This window comes from Hippopotamus amphibius, chromosome 11 (genome assembly GCF_030028045.1).
Source record: "Hippopotamus amphibius kiboko isolate mHipAmp2 chromosome 11, mHipAmp2.hap2, whole genome shotgun sequence".
Lineage (NCBI taxonomy): Eukaryota > Metazoa > Chordata > Mammalia > Artiodactyla > Hippopotamidae > Hippopotamus > Hippopotamus amphibius.
The window spans coordinates 93,465,684-93,481,737 of NC_080196.1; positions in this window are offsets into that span (position 1 = coordinate 93,465,684).

Genomic DNA, 16,054 nt, shown 5'->3' on the forward strand with positions numbered 1-16,054 from the left:
GGGCAGATAGCAGAATCAAGCAGTATCAGCAGTATTTCATCTTGTGGAACTGAAAACCACAGCCACAGAAAGACAGAAAAAGAAGAAAGGCAAAAGGCTTTGTACCAGATGAAGGGACAAGCTAAAACCCCAGAAGAACAAATAAATGAAGAGGAGATAGGCACCCTTCCAGAAAAAGAATTCAGAATGATGATAGTGAAGATGATCCAGGACTTTGAAAAAAGACTGGATGCAAAGATTGAAAAGTTGCAAGAAAAGTTTACCAAAGACCTAGAAGAATTAAAGAACAAACAGAGTTATCCAACACAATAAATGAAATGCAAAATACACCAGAAGGAACCAATAGCAGATTAACTGAGGCAGAAGGGTGAATAAGTCACCTGGAAGACAGAATAGTGATAATCACTGATGCGGAAAAGAAGAAAAAAGAGTGAAAAGAACTGAAGACAGCCCAAGATACCTCTGGGACAATGTTAAACGCACCAACATTCACATTATAGGGGTCCCAGAAGGAGAAGAGATAGAGAAAGGACCCGAGAAAATATTGGAAGAGATTATAGTTGAAAACTTCCCTACCATGGGAAAGGAAAAAGCTACCCAAGTCTAGAAAGTGCAGAGAGTCCCAGCCAGGATAAACCCAAGGAGAAACACGCCAAGACATATAGTAGAAAAATGGACAAAAATTAAAGACAGAGAAAAGTTATTAAAAGCAACAAGGGAGAAACGACAAATAACATACAAGGGAACTCCCATAAGGTTAGCAGCTGATCTCAAGAGAAACTCTGCAAGCCAGAAGGGAGTGGCACGATATATTTCAAGTGATGAAGGGGCAGAACCTACGACCAAGAATATTCTACCCAGCAAAGATCTCATTTAGATTCGACAGAGAAATCAAAAGCTTTACAGACAAGCAACAGCTAAGAGAATTCAGCACCACCAAACCAGCCCTACAACAAATGCTCAAGGAACTTCTCTAAGTGGGAAACATAAGAGAAGAAAAGGACCTACAGAAACAAAAACAAACCAATTAAGAAAATGGTAATAGGAACATACATATCAATAATTACCCTGAATGTAAATGGAATAAATGCACCAACCAAAAGACACAGACTGGCTGAATGGATACAAAAACAAGACCCATATATATGCTGTCTACAGGAGACCCACTTCAGACCTAGGGACACATACAGACTGAAAGTGAGGGGATGGAAAAAGATACTCCATGCAAGTGGAAATGAAAAGAAAGCTGGAGTAGTGATACTCATATCAGATAAAATAGACCTTAAATATACTTTTATAATAAAAAATGTTACAAGAGACAAGAAAGGACACTACATAATGATCAAGGGATCAATCCAAGAAGAAGAGATAATAATTATAAATATATATATGTACCCAATATAGGAGCACCTCAATACATAAGGCAAATGCTAACAACTATCAAAGAGGAAATCGACAGCAACACAATAATAGTGGGGGACTTTAACACCCCACTTACACCAATGGACAGATCATCCACACAGAAAATTAATAAGGAAACACAAGCTTTAAATGACACAATAAATCAGCTTGATTTAAAAGATATCTATAGGACATTACACCCAAAAACAGCAGATTACATGTTCTTCTCAAGTGCACACGGAGCATTCTCCAGGAAAGATCACATTTTGGGTCATAAATCAAGCCTTGGTAAAATCAAGAAAATTGAGATCATATCAAGCATCTTTTCTGATCACAACTCTATGAGATTAGAATTCAATTACAGGAAAAAAACTGTAAAAAACACAAACACATGGAGGCTAAACAATACACTACTAAATAACCAAGAGATCACTGAAGAAATCAAAGAGGAAATCAAAAAATGCCTAGAGACAAATGACAATGAAAACACAATGATCCAAAACCTATGGGATGCAGCAAAGGCAGTTTTAAGGGGGAAGTTTATAGCAATACAATCCCACCTCAAGAAACAAAAATCCCAAATAAACAATCTAACCTTACACCTAAAGAAACTAGAGAAAGGAGAGGAAACAAAACCCAAAGTTAGTAGACAGAAATCATAAAGATCAGAGCAGAAATAAATGAAATAGAGACAAAGAAAACAATAGCAAAAATCAATAAAACTAAGAGCTGGTTCTTTGAGAAGATAAATAAAATCAATAAACCTCTAGCAAGACTCATCAAGAAAAAGAGGGAGAGGACTCAAATCAATAAAATTAGAAATGAAACAGGAGAACTTACAACAGACACCACAGAAATAAAAAGCACCATAAGAGACCACAACAAGCAACTCTATGCCAATAAAATGGACAACCTGAATGAAATGGACAGATTCTTAGAAAGGTATAACCTGCTAAGACTGAATCAGGAAGAAATAGAAAATATGAGCAGACCAATCACAAGCAATGAAATTGAAACTGTGATGAAAAATCTCCCAACAAACAAAAGTCCAGGACCAGATGGATTCACAGGTGAATTTTATCAAACATTTAGAGAAGAGCTAACACCCATCCTTCTCAAGCTCTTCCAAAACATTGCAGAGGATGGAACAATCCCAAACTCATTTTATGAGGCCACCATCACCCTGATACCAAAACCAGACAAAGATACTACAAAAAAAGAAAACTACAGACCGATATCACTGATGAATTTAGATGCAAAAATCCTCCACAAAATACTAGCCAACAGAATCTGACAACACATTAAAAGGATCATACACCATGATCAAGTGGGATTTATCCCCGGAATGCGAGGATTCTTCAATATATGCAAATCAATCAGTGTGATACACCATATTAATTAATTGAAGGATCAAAACCACAAGATCATCTCAATAGATGCAGAAAAAGCTTTTGACAAAATTCATCACCCATTTATGATAAAAACTCTGCAGAAGGTGGGCACAGAAGGAACCTACCTCAACATAATAAATGCCATATACAACAAACCCACAGCAAACATCATTCTCAATGGTGAAAAACTGGAAGCATTTCCTTTAAGATCAGGAACAAGACAAGGTTGTCCACTCTCACCACTACTATTCAACATAGTTTTGGAAGTCCTTGCCACAGCAATCAGAGAAGAAAAAGAAATAAAAGGAATCCAAATTAGAAAAGAAGAAGTCAAAGTGTCATTGTTCGCAGATGACATGATACTATACACAGAAATTCCTAGAGATGCCACCAGAGAACTACTTGAGCTCATCAATGAATTCAGTAAAGTTGCATTAACACACAGAAATCTCTTGCATTTCTATACACCAACAATGAAAGATCAGAAAGAGAAACTAAGGAAATAATTCCATTCACCCTTGCAACAAAAAGAATAAAATACCTAGGAATAAACCTAACCAAGGAGGTAAAAGACCTATACTCAGAAAACTATAAGACACTAATGAAAGAAATCAAAGAAGACACAAACAGATGGAGGGACATACCATGTTCTTAGACTGGAAGAATCAACATTGTGAAAATGACTTTACTACCGAAAGCAATTTGCAGATTCAGTGCAATCCCGAATAAATTACCAATGGCATTTCACAGAACTAGAACAAGAAATTTTACGATTTGTATGGAAACACAAAGGACCCCAATAGCCAAAGCAATCTTCAGAAGGAAAGGCGGAGTTGGTGGAATCAGGCTTCCTGACTTCAGGCTATACTACAAGGCTACAGTGATCAAGACAGTATGGTAGTGGCACAAAAACAGAAATATAGATCAATGGGACAGTATAGAAAGCCCAGAGATAAACTATGGTCAACTAATCTATGACAAAGGAGGCAAGGATATACAATGGAGAAAAGGCAGCCTCTTCAATAAGTGGTGCTGGGAAAACTGGACAGCTACATGGAAAAGAATGAAATTAGAACACTCCTTAACACCATACACAAAAATAAACTCCAAATGGATTAAAGACCTAAATGTAAGGCCAGACACTATAAAACTCCTAGAGGAAAATATAGGAAGAACAGTCTTCAACGTAAATAACAGCAAGATCTTTTTTGATCCACCCCCTAGAATCATGGAAATATAAACAAAAATAAATAAGTGGGACCTAATGAAACTTCAAAGCTTCTGCATAGCAAAGGAAACTATAAGCAAGACAAAAAGACAACCCTCAGAATGGGAGAAAATATTTGCAAACGAATCAGACAAAGGATTAATCTCCAAAATACATAAACAGTTCATCCAGCTTAATATCAAAAAAACAAGCAACCCCATCAAAAAATGGGCAGAAGACCTAAACAGGCATTTCTCCAAAGAAGACATACAGATGTCCAAGAGGCACATGAAAAGCTGCTCAACATCACTAATTATTATAGAAATGCAAATCAAAACTACAATGAGGTATCATCTCACACCAGTCAGAATGGGCATCATCAGAAAATCGACAAACAGTAAATGCTGGAGAGGGTGTGGAGAAAAGGGAATGCGCTTGCAATGTTGGTGGGAATGTACATTGATGCAGTCACTATGGAGAACAGTATGGAGGTTCCTTGCAAAACTAGAGTTACCACATGACCCAGCAATGCCACTGCTGGGCATATACCCAGAGAACACCATAATTCACAAAGACACATGCACTCCAATGTTCATTGCAGCACTATTTACAATAGCCAGGACATGGAAGCAACCTAAATGTCCATCAACAGGTGAATGGATAAAGAAGATGTGGTAGATATATACAATGGAATATTACTCAGCTGTAAAAAGCAATGAAACTGGGACATTTGTAGAGACATGGATGGACCTAGAGACTGTCATACAGAGTGAAGTGAGTCAGAAAGTGAAAAACAAGTATCGTATATTAACCCATGTATGCGGACTATAGAAAAATGGTACAAATCAACCCATTTGCAAGGCAGAAATAGAGACCCAGATGTAGAGAACACACAGATGGACACCAAGTTGGGAAAGCAGGGAGGTTTGGGGGGAAATGAATTGGGAGATTGGGCTACCAAACTGTACACTCTAAATATATGCAGTTTCTTGCCTGTTAACTGTATCTCAATAAAGGTTCTTAAAAAAAAAAGATCAAACGTGATAGGTCTTATTTGTTTTTACTGCGTATTTGACTGGATGACCTATTCCCCATTCCAAAGATAGCATGAATAAAATTAGGCTATTTAAAAACGAGTGAGCTCATGGTGGGTCCCCTCCCAGGGTTCCCTGAAGACGGAAGAGAGGTCAAGTGCCCAGTACCCCTTCTTTCAGGAAGGGGCGTTTTCAAGCCTGTCTGTGAACCAAAAAGCCGGGAGGTTTAGCTGAAGGGCCGGGGCCTCCCTGAGCTGGCGTCCCCAGGGGCCGGTCCCCTGCGTCACTCACCTGCTCTCGCAGCAGCAGCACCGCCAGGCAGGGCCGAGGCTGCAGAGCCACCACCCGGCCTGGACCCCGGGCTCCGCCCTGTGGGTGGAGGAGGGTGGACGTCAGCCCCAGGTCCCCAGCCACCCCGGTTATGAGCCACTGGCCCCGCCCGTCAGCTTCTGATTCTAAACTCAGAAGCAAACAGAAATCGCCACTGTTTTACTGGAGAGGAAACTAAATTTCAAAAGTGAGAATATCCGGAACATGGTGCCGCCGCCCCCCTCCCGACGTCCCCCACCCGCCACCGGCCGCTGCGGCCTCGTGCCTGGGCCGGGACCTTCCTCCCTCCAGAGCCCCCGGTCCTGCGGTGCGGAAGAGTGCGGAGAGGGGCTCGCAAGAGTGCCAAGAGAGGGGCTCGGAAGCGCCGGGCAGGGAGGAGAGGAGGAGGGGACACTTGGAAACTCTGGCTGCAAATAATAAACTAAAAACAAAAATAAAAAATAAAAAAATAAAATAGCTTATAAAATTGGTTTAATATGTAGATTAAGTAGTGATTTTTCAAAAAACATAGGCACTTATGTTAGAAACAGAAGCCATAAATTTTTTTTTCACTGAGAACAGGATAAAATTATCTAAAGGCTATCTTGGAGGAAAATGAAGTAATTCTTTGAAAACAAACAAACAAAACCCAGATTTCTTCAGGAAGTTTCAGAGATATACTTATATTTAGCTCCTAAAATCCCAATATAAATAAACTGTATTTCCAAACTTTTTTTATATGAATAGACTTTTTTTCTGGTGCTAAACAGACTTTCCCTTGCCGATCCCTTGCATTAAATATATGTATGTATAAATATAGATAATATATTGATACGATATTTTTATGTACTATATATTATATGTCAATGTATATTATGTATTTATACATACTGTATATTTATATATACTATATATTTTTATATACTATATACATACTATATATTTATATAGTATATTTACGTATACTATATATATACTATTTATATATACTATATATTATATATGTCAGTATCTATTATGTGCTATTTTTACATGTTATATATTACATCATGTTTATGATACATTATATATTATACTTTATACATGGACATAGTAAAATGTACTGTCTGTATTTAAAACAACTAATTACTAGAATACTTGCATAAGGTGATAAAGTGAATATCAAGCTACACAATTTTCCTATAGTCATTTGAAGTGAGGAATCTTTCTCATGCATGTGTAGCAGGAACTGATTGTGAGTGGATGACTTGGATTCTGATCTTGAGTTGTCTTGGCCTGATACCTGTGGGTGAATGATTTTTTTTTTTTTTTTTTTTTTTTGGCATATGAAATTTCCCACTTGGAAAATAGAAGAAATATGTTCTGTTTCCACCCATGTGTACAGGGATGTTATTCAGGATTTCTGTACAGGAACAATATATCAGATACCCAAGAGGGTGCAGGTGGGGTGGGGGCATGCCCTTGTGAACAACATTATATATTCTAATATATAATTCTGTTTTCTATTTATGTATTCTGTTATTCTAACAATGCAGTTTCATCTCTCAAGAGTTTCTAACATGCATCCTCCACTTTGATATATAGTTCTGTGCATCTAATTCCCTTTCTTTCAGGCATATCTGTGCTTTTACTTACCCTTTGTCTTTGGGGGGGGGAGTTAGAAATTTCTCATTCTTCCCTTCCATTTACTTAAATTATATTCAGACTTAAGCTCTGACTTGAGAGCCACGAGACATTTGCAGACTAACCTAAAACAGTCATCTCTGCATTTGAATATTACAGGCAATGCTGTCCCTACCGTAGAGTTGGACATTTTACATGTTTACTAATGTAAAGCAGATGTGACGTGGCCGTGCCTACTGAGTGGGTACAAATGATGTGTGGGCAGAATTCCTTTCATCTTATCTATCTTGCTTCATTTTCTATATCTGAGATAGTTATGTTTCTGGGAACACACAGCTCCCACCTATAAAACCGAAGAATTAGGATTGATTTCTGCAGTTCCCCAAGGAGGTCCACATAGACCTTCAGAAACAATGTCCCTCATGCTCTTGTGGCCACTGGTGGGCGGCATCTCACCATTTCTTGCCATGATTCTCACTGTGCGCTTTCCTCACCATTGAAGACTACTAATCAGAGAAGATATTGTGGCCTCCTTACTGCCATCCCCTAGGCCCCTAAAGACCTGACTGTTGAAAGTCTCTCTCCTATTTGCTGCTTCCTATGTTGTCTCCACAGAAAGCAGTGCCTTTGTCTTGAGTCTTCTGCCATCCTTTGTGAGACAGAACACTTCCATGCCCGTGAAATGAGACACAGAGGTGGTTTCCAGGGCTACACTCTCACTTGGGCCAACAACGGGATTTACCACAATGCTGGGCTCCAGGCGCATGTTCTATAGAATCTTTTTGATGAGAACATTGTATAAATAAAGCCAGGGCTTTGACTTTGATACACATATGGTCTGTTATTTTTCCTTTGTCTTTTCCTTTTTTCCTGTTCTTGGTTATAAGCACCATCCTTTACCCCACGGGTTTCCCAAGAAGATTGTATTAGAGAGTGATATTCTAAGTCCAAACCCATCCTTGATATTTGTGGGTGAATAATTTTTTAGTAGAAAAAAAAAATCACAATGTATGTCTCCATATATGATGGGTCAGAAATATCCCGTTCAGATCTCTTATGTCATTTGTGACTTTCCTCTGGGGAAATATTTGGAAACCCTTTGTCCTATGCCCATCATATGTGCAGAAGGTGAAATGTGGTCACATCAGACCTTGTTTGTTTTTTTCCCTTGTGTTCTGATAGAGAAACTGCAATGTGAGGAAATAAAGTGAGTGGCCCAGTATTGTACGACAAGGTTGATCGTGCTGAGGCAAAACCGAAGCTGTTCTCTGAGTCTAGCACTTGACTCTCTGCACCACGCTTGCTCTAATATCCCCCGTGGTGTGTGTGAAGCAAGTGCCAAGTGCAATTTCCCAGGCTGCGCCCATCTTCCAATTGGCTGCATCCCTTCTCCTTCTGACTTCTTTTGGTCCTAGGATTGCTCTTTGCCATGTAACAGTGGCTACATTTCACTGTTGGAGGCCTTTCCTGGGATTCTAAACTAGAAAGAATTTTCCAAAGGCCCCCACGCAAGGGTCAGGGTTTCCTCAATGCTGGTTTTTATTTTAACCAGCAGGGCTCCAGTGTTCCTCATGTATACCTGCAATGTGCCAGAAGTGATGTTAAGTTTTCTTTCACTGCAGTCTGCTTGTCTTGCTTCAGATAGATCTGATTCACCGAGGGCCAAGTTTTAGTGTGTTTGAGACAGCTGGGTAGACGTAAATGCCACTGAAAAACCAAGAGATGCATGTCCTAATCCCATCTTGGCTGGAGACACTGTTTTGTAATTCTGTGTTTACACAGAATTTTATTTCAGCATGGGATAGTGACCACCTCCTGGTTGGAGACTGTGTTTTTTTTCTTCTTTTTCCTTAGTGCAAAGCATTTTTCCAGGCTCATAAACATTGTGTTTGGTAAACTGGATTGTACTGGCTATAATCGCTTGTGTATCACTTAACCTCTCTGGGTCAGCTTTTACCATGTAAAATGATGAAAGAGCTGATTCATCGTCATGCTTCCTGTGTTACCATCCCATAATTCGACACTTTTGATTCTCTTTCACTGGAGATGGTTCTGGGTTTAGTTCTTACCCCATTTAGAGATGGACATATTCTTCTCTGTTAGCTGTGTTGTAAGAAGGACCTACTTAGCACCTGCTATTTCTCCTGTTCAGGATGTAATTAGCTTCATTTTGAGTTCTCCATTACTAAGGGAAGTAGAGCTGAGTATTTTTAGTGTCACAAAACAAATGTATGGGTGAGGTGGGAATGTTAATTCAGTGGAGGCACCGATTATTGTTTTTCCAGCCAGCTGCACTTCCTCTCTCAAAGGTAGGGAAGGTGGCGAGGTTCTTTCTCAGAGTTTCCAATCAAGTTGCGGTTAATTCTCAAAAGGGCTCCAGTTCATGAAAAGTCATGGGCTTCCGTTTTTGAATAGATGATCAAATAGCCAAACTCTTGTACAAACACTTTCCATCTTTACATAAAACATTTTATCTATATAACCCTGAGCACATGCTGGACCCCATTCACCATCCCTGATTCAAAGCTTAAGTGATCATAGCCAGAGGCTAAATACTTTGTGTCAGTGACCCAGAACTTAAAAGTGATCCTCTTCTCACCTTCTAGTTCTCTACACTGTCGTGATTACAACATCCTGAAACCTAATTAATCTGAGAAGTACGATGAGGTTAAAAGGTCATCACTCACCACTTCAGTAAGCAGACTCCATTCAAAGGGATGTAGCTGTAGCAGAATTTTGCTTTATTTTTACCAGTGTTTTTCTATATAGTGATTAGAAATGAAAAAGGTAAAAGAAAAAAAAAGAAGGTTACCTAGATCATCCATTCTGGACAAGGCTAATTATTGCTTCAGAGTATATTTTTGTCGGCATCTGACCATCCAAGTGAGGTTTATAGACTTGAAACTGACTATCCTACAAATTGTTTTACCAGACACCTTTGATCCCTGCTGAGGTTAAATCAGCAAATATTGTTATTCAATGTAATTCATTACTCATCCTTCAGAATTAGGCAACTGTCTCCTTGCACATTGGAAGAGTACTCGATAATAATCTAAAAACTAAAGGAAGGTTCTCTGAAATGATGCTTTAGCCTGTGGCGATCATCCAGTCTTGGTAGATGTCCCAGCATTTTACCATTTGCCAGGACAGCTTTACCTGCCTTTTTCTACCACCAGGACAAGAAGGTTAAAACAGGAACAAATGAAATTAAGTAAAATGTTTAGGCCACAGTGAGATGCTAGATCTGTCCATGAAGTAACTGCAAAGGGATGAATTGATGTTCAAGGTTTAGAAATAAACCTCTCACATGTAGAGTGAATAGTAATCCAAAATACCAGCATATTATCCTCCAAGACCCTGCATAGAGTAAAGAAGTGGGACCAAGTAATCTCAAAGTATTATTGCCTAGAGGAAGCTACTGGTTAACTTTCCTAGGTCAGGCCTACACAGCATTCCATCCAGGGTCTCTGAGCTGAATCTCTTAAGCCCAGTGTTGACAAAGCTCACTTGCATTCGCGAATGCACCACTTTTTATTTGTGTTTATGCAGTGCTTTGCTGACTTAAGCTATTAAAATTTTTAATCTAAAAAGTCATCCTGATAAGAACTCAAATAGCCATGAACCGAATGAACCAGGCCAAAACAAGTGTAACTGTTGAACATGTGCAGATGCTCCAAGTTTTGGAATGCATTTAATAATTTAGCTTCCCAGTTATGTTTCACTTATGCTTTCACTAACGCCCCACAGATGCTTTTGAACCACTGAACCCAATACATTTCTCATTTTAAAATAAATTTCTTTAAGTTATAGTTAAAAGAAATAAAAGAGGGGTGGAAGGTGATACTTCAAGCCTTGCAAGAATGCACCTCCATCCCAACCAGCATGAGCATAGATTATAGACACATACTACATACTAAGGAATATGTATGTACAGGTTATAAAAATCACATGGACAAATTATCGGGTATTTTGTAGTCTGTCATTCCCATTTTACAGATTAGGCCACTGAAATACACAGATTAAGTGATTTGCCATTTTAGGTTAGATTAGAACTTGAATGTGACCCAGAAGTTCTTGTCTTCTAAGTCTTGGCTAGCCAGTCAAGGGCAAAGAAAAACTTCAGTTCTCTAGAGTCTCACCATTCTGTTCTTTCTACTACATCACAGAACACCTTTTATTTGATTAGTAGACACATTAGGAAGCTTATGGTTAACGTAGAATTGAAGGAAGGCCTCACCAATTATTTTGTCCCATCTCTTCGCACTATTGCTGAGTTAGTCCATATTGGCCAGGCAGTGAAGGGAATGCTCATAAATAAATTGCTTTTGTATACATTTTTCTCTCCCACTCCGTCTTTTCCTTTTTCTAAAATAGAATATGGGGAAAGGGAGAATCCATGAAAGGACAACGTGGTTCGAATTCAAGTTCAAATCACCAGGACAGGAAGGTAAAACAGAAACACCACCTAATCGCTTGCTCCCAAACTCACATTGACTCTCAAATCACCCATGTGACTGCATCGCTCTGGTTTAGGTTCATAGTACCTTAGAATCAAACTAAAAGAGACGGAAACAGATCTGAGGGTCCTCCTTGGGGTCCAGGTTGTACAGCCATGATGACAATCTAAATGCATATTAAAGGAGAAAATTTTTGGTATTGCCTGTAGGTCATTCATCACCATCAAATTTCAAATTTGTGTTTGTGTAGTTTGGCTTTTACTCATGATAAGGGAGCAAAGCTCTCTCTTTTGACCATCAGGCTAACATTATTTTCACAGACCTATGGACACACATGAGAATCAAGTTCCTCTGGGCTCCCCTTCCCTGTGAAAATGAATGTGCCTGTAGCTAGAGACGGATGCCCTTCCTCCCCAGTGCTTCCCAACCATGCCAAGCCCTTTCAGAATAACAGTGCATCTCGGCCATGCTTTCAGGATTACCCTCCACTGGTATTCCATAGTATAACAAGGGTTTCTGGGGACATCATGACCTAAACACCCAACTTTAGCTCTGCTCCCTCAGTGCTAACATGACAGAGTGGAGTACAGATGGGATAACCTCCAAGGACAGCACAAGGGGAATAAGAAGAACAACAGATAGGAGAAGACAACATTTTGGAAGTCAGAAAGTGGATGACTGAATAGTAACTGAATTAGATATCTGGTCGGGAGCAAATAACTACAACTTAATGCTAAACAAGCCAGAGTAGGCCTCAGAACCCCGGGAAGACTCAGAAATTGTGGCAACAGATGATTGTGATGGTGAGGGGTGCAGAATAAGAAAAACTAGTAGAATGAGGGTGATCATATATGGACCATTAGACCGACAAACCCTCTCTGATCCCACAGGGCTGAGCAATGAGATCTCTCTGACTCCAACAAAAGAGAGAATGCCCACTTTTAGAGAGACTAAATCAGAGAGGATCCGGTTTTAGGAATTCCAGAAACAGATGAGTATGAGGAGAGACTGTACTGAAAATAAGAAGATTGAGAGGTCTCCACACTGAGTACTGAGATCCCACAACCTTCCACCTCTTAGGCCCTTCTCAAGCTGGCAGGCAGAATGTTTCCCCAAAACCTCCACAAGGTTTGGAGAATTCCTTTCTGAGAAACTGGTCTACCCAACCGAAAAGACCCATGAGGGCTACCAAGCAGCTAGAGGGAAACCTGCAATTGACAAGCCCCACTTTGCACGTGGGATTTATAGAAGTTATTTTTTTTCTTCACTTTTGGATACGGACATCTAAGGATCACCAAATACTTGTAAAATCTTCTTAAATTAGAGAAAGCAAAATGAGCAAATAAAAGGAAACCAAGAAAAACGTAAACCATACAAGAAATACTAAAACAAGTGAAATATAATTTGAATTAATACCCTGAGAGAGAGAGAGTAAAATATAAAGCCACCATGAAACAAGAATAGACAGCTATAAAATAAGAGGGAAAACTTTTGAATACTAAGAAAAAGTGCTCAGAAATGAATATTTGGTATTCCTAATAGATGTAATGAAAACCACAGTTGAAGGATTGGAGGATAACATTGAGGAAAAAGAAGGGGGAAGGAGAAAAAAAAGAAAAGAAAAGAAAAAGAAAAAAAAGAGAATCAGTCTAAAACAGTGATTCTGTAACTTTACTCACATCAGGATCACCTGGAGGGCTTGTTAAATCACAATATTTTCTCATTTATTATGCCCAGCACAATAAATGAGAAAATATTCACCCCAAGGGACATCATGATGGCATTTCAGAACTTTAGGGATAAATACTTCAGGGAGAAACATGCCCAGAAAGAAAAAAAAAATATGTTCACATACAAACAATAAAAGGAATCAAAGTGGACCCACAGCTCTTCAATAGCAGCGCTGATAAAGACAAGGAAGGAATGCATTCACTGTATTATGAGAAATAATTTTGAAAGTAGAATTCCATGTGCAGCTGATTTTCATATAATTACAAGGTCTTTTCTACCATTAAGGTCTAATAAAAGGGGAAGTAACCAATGAAGATGAAGTCTCAGGATCTGGGAAAAAGGATCCTCTGGGGGAAAGAGGCAGTTCTTAGAATGATGCTAGGATGGGAGCTTCCAGGTGACAGCTGAGTGGCAGGCTGCTGAGGCTGAAGCAGAAAGGTCCTAAATGGACCCTGACGTGTTTGCCTTTGTTAAAAAAGAGGTTTTAGTTCTGTTGGAGAGTTTGGGCTGTTAATTACTGGTGAGTTCCTAAGAAAATTAGGCAAATTAAAAGATACATTCACTCTAGCTCAAATAAACATTTGTGTAAGAAAGACTATTTAATCATGGTACACTGCAGGACTCTAGAATAAACATAGTCATGTTAATGTATTAGTGAAGATTGGGGTTTTTTTTAATACATTTTCCATAGTGGTTTGTTATGGATTGTGCTACATTTGTATTGAGAGAAAGTAAGAGGAGGAGTATGTTTTGGATGGTTTGGGGGTTGGTATTCAAAACAAGTACAACTACAGTCTTACTTTCCAGAGTAGAAAGACATAAAATGATATTTAAATTGGAAGAATCAAGAAATGAGATTACTTAGAATAAGAGAAGGATCAATAAGAGCTGTGTGTGATCACTCCTGAAAGCTATAATTTTTTATCTGAGTAGGGCTGTGTCAGGGGATTGTTGCTTTAATGTTATGGCATGGAAGATTAATTTGACATTTACTGTGGGCATGTAATGCTTTGCTGTTAATAAAAATTCTCAAAGGAAAGAAATAAAGGAAACAATCTTGGGCATGGACAAGGCAGAGAATTATTTTGAGAGGAAGGTGTGGGTGGACAAGAAACCTGTGTTCATTCCAAAGATGCAATGGCCCTCAGAAGACGGTCTAGAGAGCAAATCTAGACAGCTACAGACTGGAGCCCTCTGTGTAAACGAAAAAGCCTCTTTGCTACAATTCTTTGAATTGAACAAATCTGGGGAGAGGATATATTTTTAAATCATATATCTGCTCCATAAACCAGTTCAGTGGTCGAAATGTTTCAAAGCAAAAAATCCTAGCAATAAGATCTCCTTGCTATTATTGTGGCTATATGATGTGGCCATTAATGTCATTGAGCTGGAGGCATAGAATGACTTCTCACAGGTACAGCCCCATCTGAATACTGGGTAGATGTCCTTCCTCCAACAATGAGGGCAGAACAGCTTCTCAGAGTCTGCCCCTCCACCATCTCCTCATCAAATTCTTGACCTAAAGAAGTAAGGCAGGTCAGCAGACAGCTTTATTGGCCCTGTTGAGACATGTAGAATGTTGAGCCTTCTCTTTATGGGCCTCTTGGTAATTGACTATACTTGTAAAGTTGTAAGAAAGCCCATCTCGTGGTTGGACCTTTTTGTCCTTTTCCAACTTCCAGCAAGCTGAAGGCAAAGCCATTAACAAGTAGGCTGGCATGTGGTTTTGGCAAGCGAAGGCCTCTTGTTTCTAACATAATCAAAGCTGAGGGCTGGTGGGCTAGAGTGTTTGGTTTTGCTGCCCCACAATTTATTTACTGTAACAGGGACGCTTCTGGTTATGGGTTGCTACTATAGGAAGAGCTGTGCTGTGCCTTGGAAAAGCTATTTGTTGATGAAACACTAATTGTAAAATAGTTACCTCAGAGAACCCAAATGTAATTACATTAAGTTTAATTACATATCATTAATTATATAAAATATTTAAATTGTTATGTTGAATTGTGCTGCACTCGTCGCTGTACATTTTGCTGGTGTATAGAGCAGATGTGCTTGAGGAGTTTGGATGTCATCCAGAAGTTAGTGAATTCTTAGTGTTTAGATAATCGGAGCCTGATTTATACCATCTATTGAAAAACAATAGCTACACATTTTCAGTGATGCAGTAATATCAAGTGTAGGGTGCCGTGGCTTATGCCCAGGTGATATTTTGGTAATTATTGCTGACCGCAAACTTTCAGTCTAATCAACCAAATATAAGGAAGTCAAAAGCCTGATTTCTCATGTAAATCAACATCAGCCAAACAAGCGTTTCTTGTTTCTATTGGGAAAGAGCCATTCCTTTCTCTGCTATGAAACTGACACTTTGTTTAGGAAGCCTCCTTTATCAAAGGAGTCCAGCCTTAAATCATATGCCTTGTTCCTCAGATATTCACTTACTCAGATTAATTCACCATTAGTTTGAAAATATTTATACACTTCACTTACATCCAGTTCTCTGTCTTGATTGAAAACATGGTGAAGTTTCCATATAAAGAGAAGAGAAAACAGTCATAGAGACTAACAATAGATTTTGCTTTTCCAGTGTGTGACTAGTACTTATCAGTTCTGATACTAAATGCAATGATTGATCTTAGGTTTTGTTAAACAAACAGAAGTACTGGAGTTTACTCTTTTAAGGCTTTCATATTTTCATCCATTTGGAGGACAGTAAAGCAGAGAAGCAGTCATTTAAATAGAAATGCTGCAGAAAGGAAAAATACGTATGACTTGTGTTTCTGTCAGTCAAACAATGTAGTAAAATGTGAATGTAAATTTTATTCTTGTCTATACAAATACTATATACTGTTCACAGTACCTTTGCTCAGTCCAACTCATTTTGTTTTAACAAAATTTCACAAA